Consider the following 6,510-nt stretch of genomic DNA (forward strand, 5'->3'; position numbering starts at 1 on the left):
AATAATTCACCCTTGGGCTTGTATGTGAGAAAGAGAGGGAGTGGGAGAGAGAGACAGACATAGAGAGACTGCATTTGTGATTCCAAAACATCTCTCTCTCTCTCTCTCTCTCTCTCTCTCCACACACACACACACACACACACACACACACACACACACACACACACACACACACACACACACACACACACACACACACACACACACACACACACACACACACACACACACAGAGAGAGAGAAAGAGAGAGAGTACATGTCTGCGAGCTCTAGGCTCAGCCAGCCTACTGCACAGGCGCAGAGCACAGCTCCAGTTTCCACCGAGACGTTGAACCGTATCGCGGCAGGGTTAACGCGAGGTGACCGGGAGGGACTTCACACACACACATGCACACACACACACACACCGATAGTATCTCAGCAAAAAGATAACCTAAAGACTCTGTTTACACGTGGTGAACTGGTGGTGATGATGATGATGTGATGAGGAGGAGACCACCTGCAGCCGTCCCCGATGCATGAGCAGACATTTCTGATATTTTGTGAAGACAGAATAAGGAACTTTTTGTTGGAGAGCATGGATTTAAGCATATAATAAGAGTATTTCACGAGGTATAGTAGAACCCATGTGTTATTATTATCACTGATTGCTCTTAATTAATCCCCTTGCTTGTTGTGTTGAGTATAGCCTTATATGCTAAACGGTAGCCTATCTGTTTTTAAGGCAAACGCGTGAATGCGATTAGGCCTGATTGTTTTTGTTTTTGACCGAGGAACGGTTTGCCCGAAGCAATTAGTGAAAGTGATGTTATATTCAGATTACGATATCTGTAGGTCTATACTATTTATAATTTAGCTTGTCACAAATTATAGCAATAAGGCATGAAAAATAAGATTAATAATTATAAACGGGCTAATTAAATCTCTGTTTTATTTCAGGGTATTTCAGGATCACGCGAGGGCAAGAAAAAAAATAAAACAGGTGCATTATAATTATATATAGCAAAAGATAGCAAGCTGAAATATTGAAGTATAGTCTAGCTATGAATAACTATTCATTGAGTCATTTGAAATGGAATGGAGGGTTATAATGACATAGCCTAAATAACTATTTATTATTAGGCTATTATTATTATTATTATTATTATTAGCCTATTATTAGGCTATGTAACACTTGCAATCATATTTTTCCACAATCAAAATCTGTTCAGTGTCAATTAATAATGTGTAGTCTATCATTATAAATTATTAATCATATTTGATTTAAAATATTAATTTAAGCTAGACCTTTTATTTCAGCCTTTGAAGCTAACCCTAACCCACTGGGCCACTGACAACACTTATACATCTTTTGGCATAAATTAGAACATTTGGCTTTTGTAAAGTTTTCACAATTCTTTTGAAAATAATGTGTTCAGCATGTTTATTTATCTGTCCTTATTTGGAAACCCTGAAGTGCATGTTTCCCTATGAACAGTTAAAGTTCCTCACATTAGCCATGTGAGGAATCATATAGTGATTCTATTTAATAACTAGAGAAATTGGAATTTCCAGTGGTCCTGTGAAGTTATTTTCCAGTGTGTGTGTGTGTGTGTGTGTGTGTGTGTGTGTGTGTGTGTGTGTGTGTGTCCTGCATGCATGTTCTAACTTCACCCGCTTGTCAAAGACACTTGTAATTGCCTTGTGTCAGTAGACCTCAAGTACCTGGCTAATAATGTAACAAAGGTTTGGGTGCGAATTTAAGCAAATTCATTTAATTGATGATTGGCTATGTTGGCTTATTATTATTATTATTATTATTATTATTATTATTATTATTATTATTATTATTATTATTATTATTATTATTATTATTATTAGTTTACAGGTGATAATGGTGAGACACAGAAGAGGTTTACTCACATTATGCTGAGGTCTTTGCATGGCGTTTTCTCTCTCTGAAACACAGTAGGCTAACCACAGGCATCACACTTGTAGACGCAAAATGGCGGCCAGATTGAAATTTACGGAAGCTGTCTCAATAACATGTTTCATATTCCTCACATTTCAAGCCACACCACACCAGCAGTGAGACAACTCGCATAATAGGCCTACATGCGTGCCCGCACATACATATATTCACACGCACACACAAACACACACACACACACACACACACACACACACACACACACACACACACACACACACACACACACACACACACACACACACACACACACACACACACACACACCACTCACACATTATGACCATCCTCAAAGGAATGCATTTTACGAAGACACACATGCATACACATACACAGATGCATCCATTTAACCTACATGGGCCAACACACACACACACACACACACACACACACACACACACACACACACACACACACACACACACACACACACACACACACACACACACACACACACACACACACACACACACACACACACACACACACACACACACACACACCAATATTTTTTCCATAATTGTAACGATTCTCTCAATATAGAAGCCACGTAAAATAATTCTGCTGTAGCTTCTAATCAAATATGGAGAAAGGGGATCCTATAATGTTGGGGGGGGGGACAGACAGACAGACAGTGCAGTGAGGACTGTGGGGGGGGGGGGGGGGGGGGGGGGGACAGTGCAGTGAGGACTGTGCACACAGGGCTATATCTGCCATCTATAGTTTAGTCAGGATCACATGTCCAGAGGGACGTGAACATAAACAGAGAGCTGCCTTACTGTGCTTAGTTAAACAGGGTAAGTGAAAGGACCAGATTCACACTGTAAAAAGTGGGACCCTGCATGTTTGCAGGCAGTCCTCGGCTGTGGCTGTCAGCCCTTATCTTTATTAGCTTTCGCAAATGTCCCAGTGAGTTTACAGTGGGTGCAGCGTCTCTCCTTTCATCCTTAAGAGTGTGCACTCACTCTGTTTACACGCGTAAGATTAAGGCGGTGGGGGCGGCGGGCTGGGGGGCGTCAGAGTTAGTGTATAAATGTACAGGAATGAACAACTGTGTGATTTTTTTAAAAGCCGAGGAACAGGCAAAAACAGGGGAGGCGGGAGAATGGGTGTGAACTGAGCTGAGGCGATGGTTGTGCGTGTAGGCCTACTGCAGGGCCCCGGCTGGACGGTTGTGGTGTTTGCTTCGGCGTAGGGACAGGATGGGGGAAGGGGGGGGGGCAGTGTGGGCCAGAAGGAATTGGCCCAGACTGGCTAGTGGAAGAGACAATGTTTAAGTTTGTTATTTAAACTTGGAGGATCGTCAGTGATGCACGGAAAGTAAATATTTAATCCAAGTATTCATGAGGACAAATGATGAAAAGTCATCTTGAGTAATTAGGTGGCCCGGCTTCATGTTATTTATATGCTAACAAGTGAGGAATTCACTCACTTCATTAGGACCGGTCCTGTGTTTCTGAATGATACACTGTTGTCTATCAGAGCAATATGGCTCACCGAGCCATATGACTCACCTGAGCTGTTTTTCACTCTGATAGTTACATTAACAGTCAGTATTTCAGTGTGTAAAAGTGATTCTGGAAAGGAATATGAGATTAGAGACAATCTCAGCAAAAAAAAGTGACTCCAAATCAGATAAATAATAGTGGCTTGTGGCTGAAATCGAAATCTTGCTTTCAAATGTTAAAAAGAAACCTATATGCTCTTGTCATTTGACAATACAGATAAGATGGGCACCTAGAGCTCATATAGTTTTCATTCACTTAACCCATTTTGGTGTTAGCATTATGTTATGCTTTAGCTATTGAAAAATAGCAGATCTACAAGCTCATAGCGCGCCACCGAGTGGCGCGCTACGAGCTTGTAGGTCTGCTATTTTTGAAAAAACGACTGACATAGAAACATAGCTTTTTCAGAAAACTGTCAGGATGTAGAAGACATTCTTAGAATCTGATCTCAGGTCAAAATGGGTTAACTTAATTTGATTCGATTCTATTTTATTGTTCAGAATGGAACCGCTTTACCACATTTTATATGAAATATTACTTGACATTCAGAGAAAACAGTGAGTAGACCATTCTACTCATTAATCTACTCTGTGCAAGATACTCTGCAACTAACCGTTATGTCTTGAACTAAAACTGGTATTCATTCATGGTAGCTCAGTTCTCAAGCACATCTATCTGCAGCATGCTAGTTGATCATTATCACTATCAATGCTGATCCTGCAACTAGATCCTACAAGTTTGATATTTGTTTCATAATCCAGTTCAAAGTGCACTTTCATCACAGAATTCATCACAGAAATAAAGTGTGAGATTAAGTTTAATATCACCATTTTGACTGTAAAGAAACCTGGATAAGAGCAGAGTGACTTACAACGTGCAAGATCAGATTAAGAGGCATGAACCCTATAGTCAACAAATGACAAATGGGTAATTTCATCCGTTTTGGTGTTAGCATTATGTTATGCTCTAGCTATTGAAAAATAGCAGATCTACAAGCTCATAGCGCGCCACCGAGTGGCGCGCTACGAGCTTGTAGGTCTGCTATTTCTTTTAAATCGAAGAACCACTGACATAGAAACATAGCTTTTTCCGAAAACTGTCAGGACGTAGAAGACATTTTTAGAATCTGATCTCAGGTCAAAATGGGTTAAGTAAAGAAAATAAATGAATGAAGGCCCAGGGATACAAAGTTACAAGGATACCAGGTAAACATGACAAAGAAACTAACTAATGTCGCCTACTTAGCATTTGCGTACGAGCAAACAGCTATGTCTAACTACCGTACATGTTAAAGAAGAAACCAGCATACATATAGATGCTAGTATAACTAGCATCTATCAAAAATGCAAGGAATGCTATAGGGGGTGAACTTGGTGAAGTGGGTAGTCTGAGTTTTCAGACTACGGCCCGGCGTAAAATGGGGAGTGAGTCTGCAGTCTGTCTGAGGGGAGGAGGTCATTCATTCCACACAGCTTGGGAACCAGGAGGGAGAAGAGTCCGAGTGTTGGCCAGCGTGTTGTCCTGTGTTAGAATTTGGTGTTTAGACAAAGATTTAGCATTTACCAAAACACAGGATGTGATGAAATTGTTCTATTTTGCTACTAAATGGTGAGCACGCACATAGTTTGAAAAGCGGGTGTGTGGTATTTGGGTTGCAAAGTGGTCAATTCGGCACAGCCACAACGTTATTGTATTTGATTGGTATATCCCGTTAAAATTCTGTATATAGGCTACAGCCAGTTCAATACTGATATGATGTTGTCGTTTTATCCTGTAATACTTGACCACACACGCCTACCTTAGAGTTAGACATGTCATTGCAATGCTATTACCATGGATATAACTCATAACACTCACTAGAACGGATTTTCTTTTCTTATTCGATATTTCCATCCATATCTCTAAATGTTTCTTCTTTTGCTTTGTCTTAACATATCGAGCAAATAAGCATGTTGAATTCCTTGCATGTGGCAAAGTTGTTAGCCAATAACTTGAGGTTGCTGAGGGTGATATTGTGCTTGAGTGTAAATTTGATAATGCTCACTATTATAGGAAACTACAGTCTTTATCCCACCAAGTGTCATGTGGGAATGTTGATATTATACAGGACAGTTATGCAGATATTTTATCCGCAGCCATGTCTACACAGGCCAAAACAAGAGGAGAAAACCCCACACGCTTAACTCATTCTGGGCACCCTTTTGGTGTTTCATGCATTATGTTATACCGTAGCTATTGAAAAATAGCAGATCTACAAGCTCATAGCGCGGCACAGAGTGCCGCGCTACGAGCTTGTAGGTCTGCTATTTTTTAAAAAAATGTGAAAAAGTACGGTGCAAATCTTTGAATATATATTCTTTCACAGCGAACGTTTTTAACTCAAATCTTTGCTTCTGGGGAGATCCCTGGAACATCATATTTTCAGATGGGGGGGGGGGGGGGGGGGGGGGGTCAGCGGCCAATTACATATATTTTTTGGGGTTCCTTGACATGAAAATGTTTGAGAACCACTGACATAGAAACATAGGGTTTTTCAGAAAACTGTCTGACTGATTTAGAAGACATTTGTAGAATCGTCCTCAGGTCAAAATGGATTAACTGGAGCCATGCATTAAGTAGGTGTGTCCTGTCAGCCCAAACACGCACTATGCAAAATGATGAATGGGTGTCTGTACACTTCCATTCATCTTTTATCCCAGGACAAAAAAACCCCAAAACAATCAGAATAACATCAGCAAAAACATTGCTATTTATGATTTAGTTGATCCGTAGGTCGGAGTGGCTTATTGACTGGATCAGCTGAGCAATGAGGGCAGTTACTGTATCTCCTTAGAACCCATTGCTGAGTCGGCTGTGCCTCGGGAACAATCTCAGAACCTTGCGATTCGAACCTTGGCGGGCATTTTATCGACTGAACTAAATATGTTTTTATTTAAAACCGTTTCTTAACGTCTGCCCGCCAAGATTAATTAATCTATCTATCACACATTGCCAAGGTGCCCTTATTTCGAAGAGCCAAATATCCGTAACCGG

Source organism: Electrona antarctica, assembly GCF_951216825.1.
Source record: "Electrona antarctica genome assembly, chromosome: 11".
NCBI classification, from domain to species: Eukaryota; Metazoa; Chordata; class Actinopteri; order Myctophiformes; family Myctophidae; genus Electrona; species Electrona antarctica.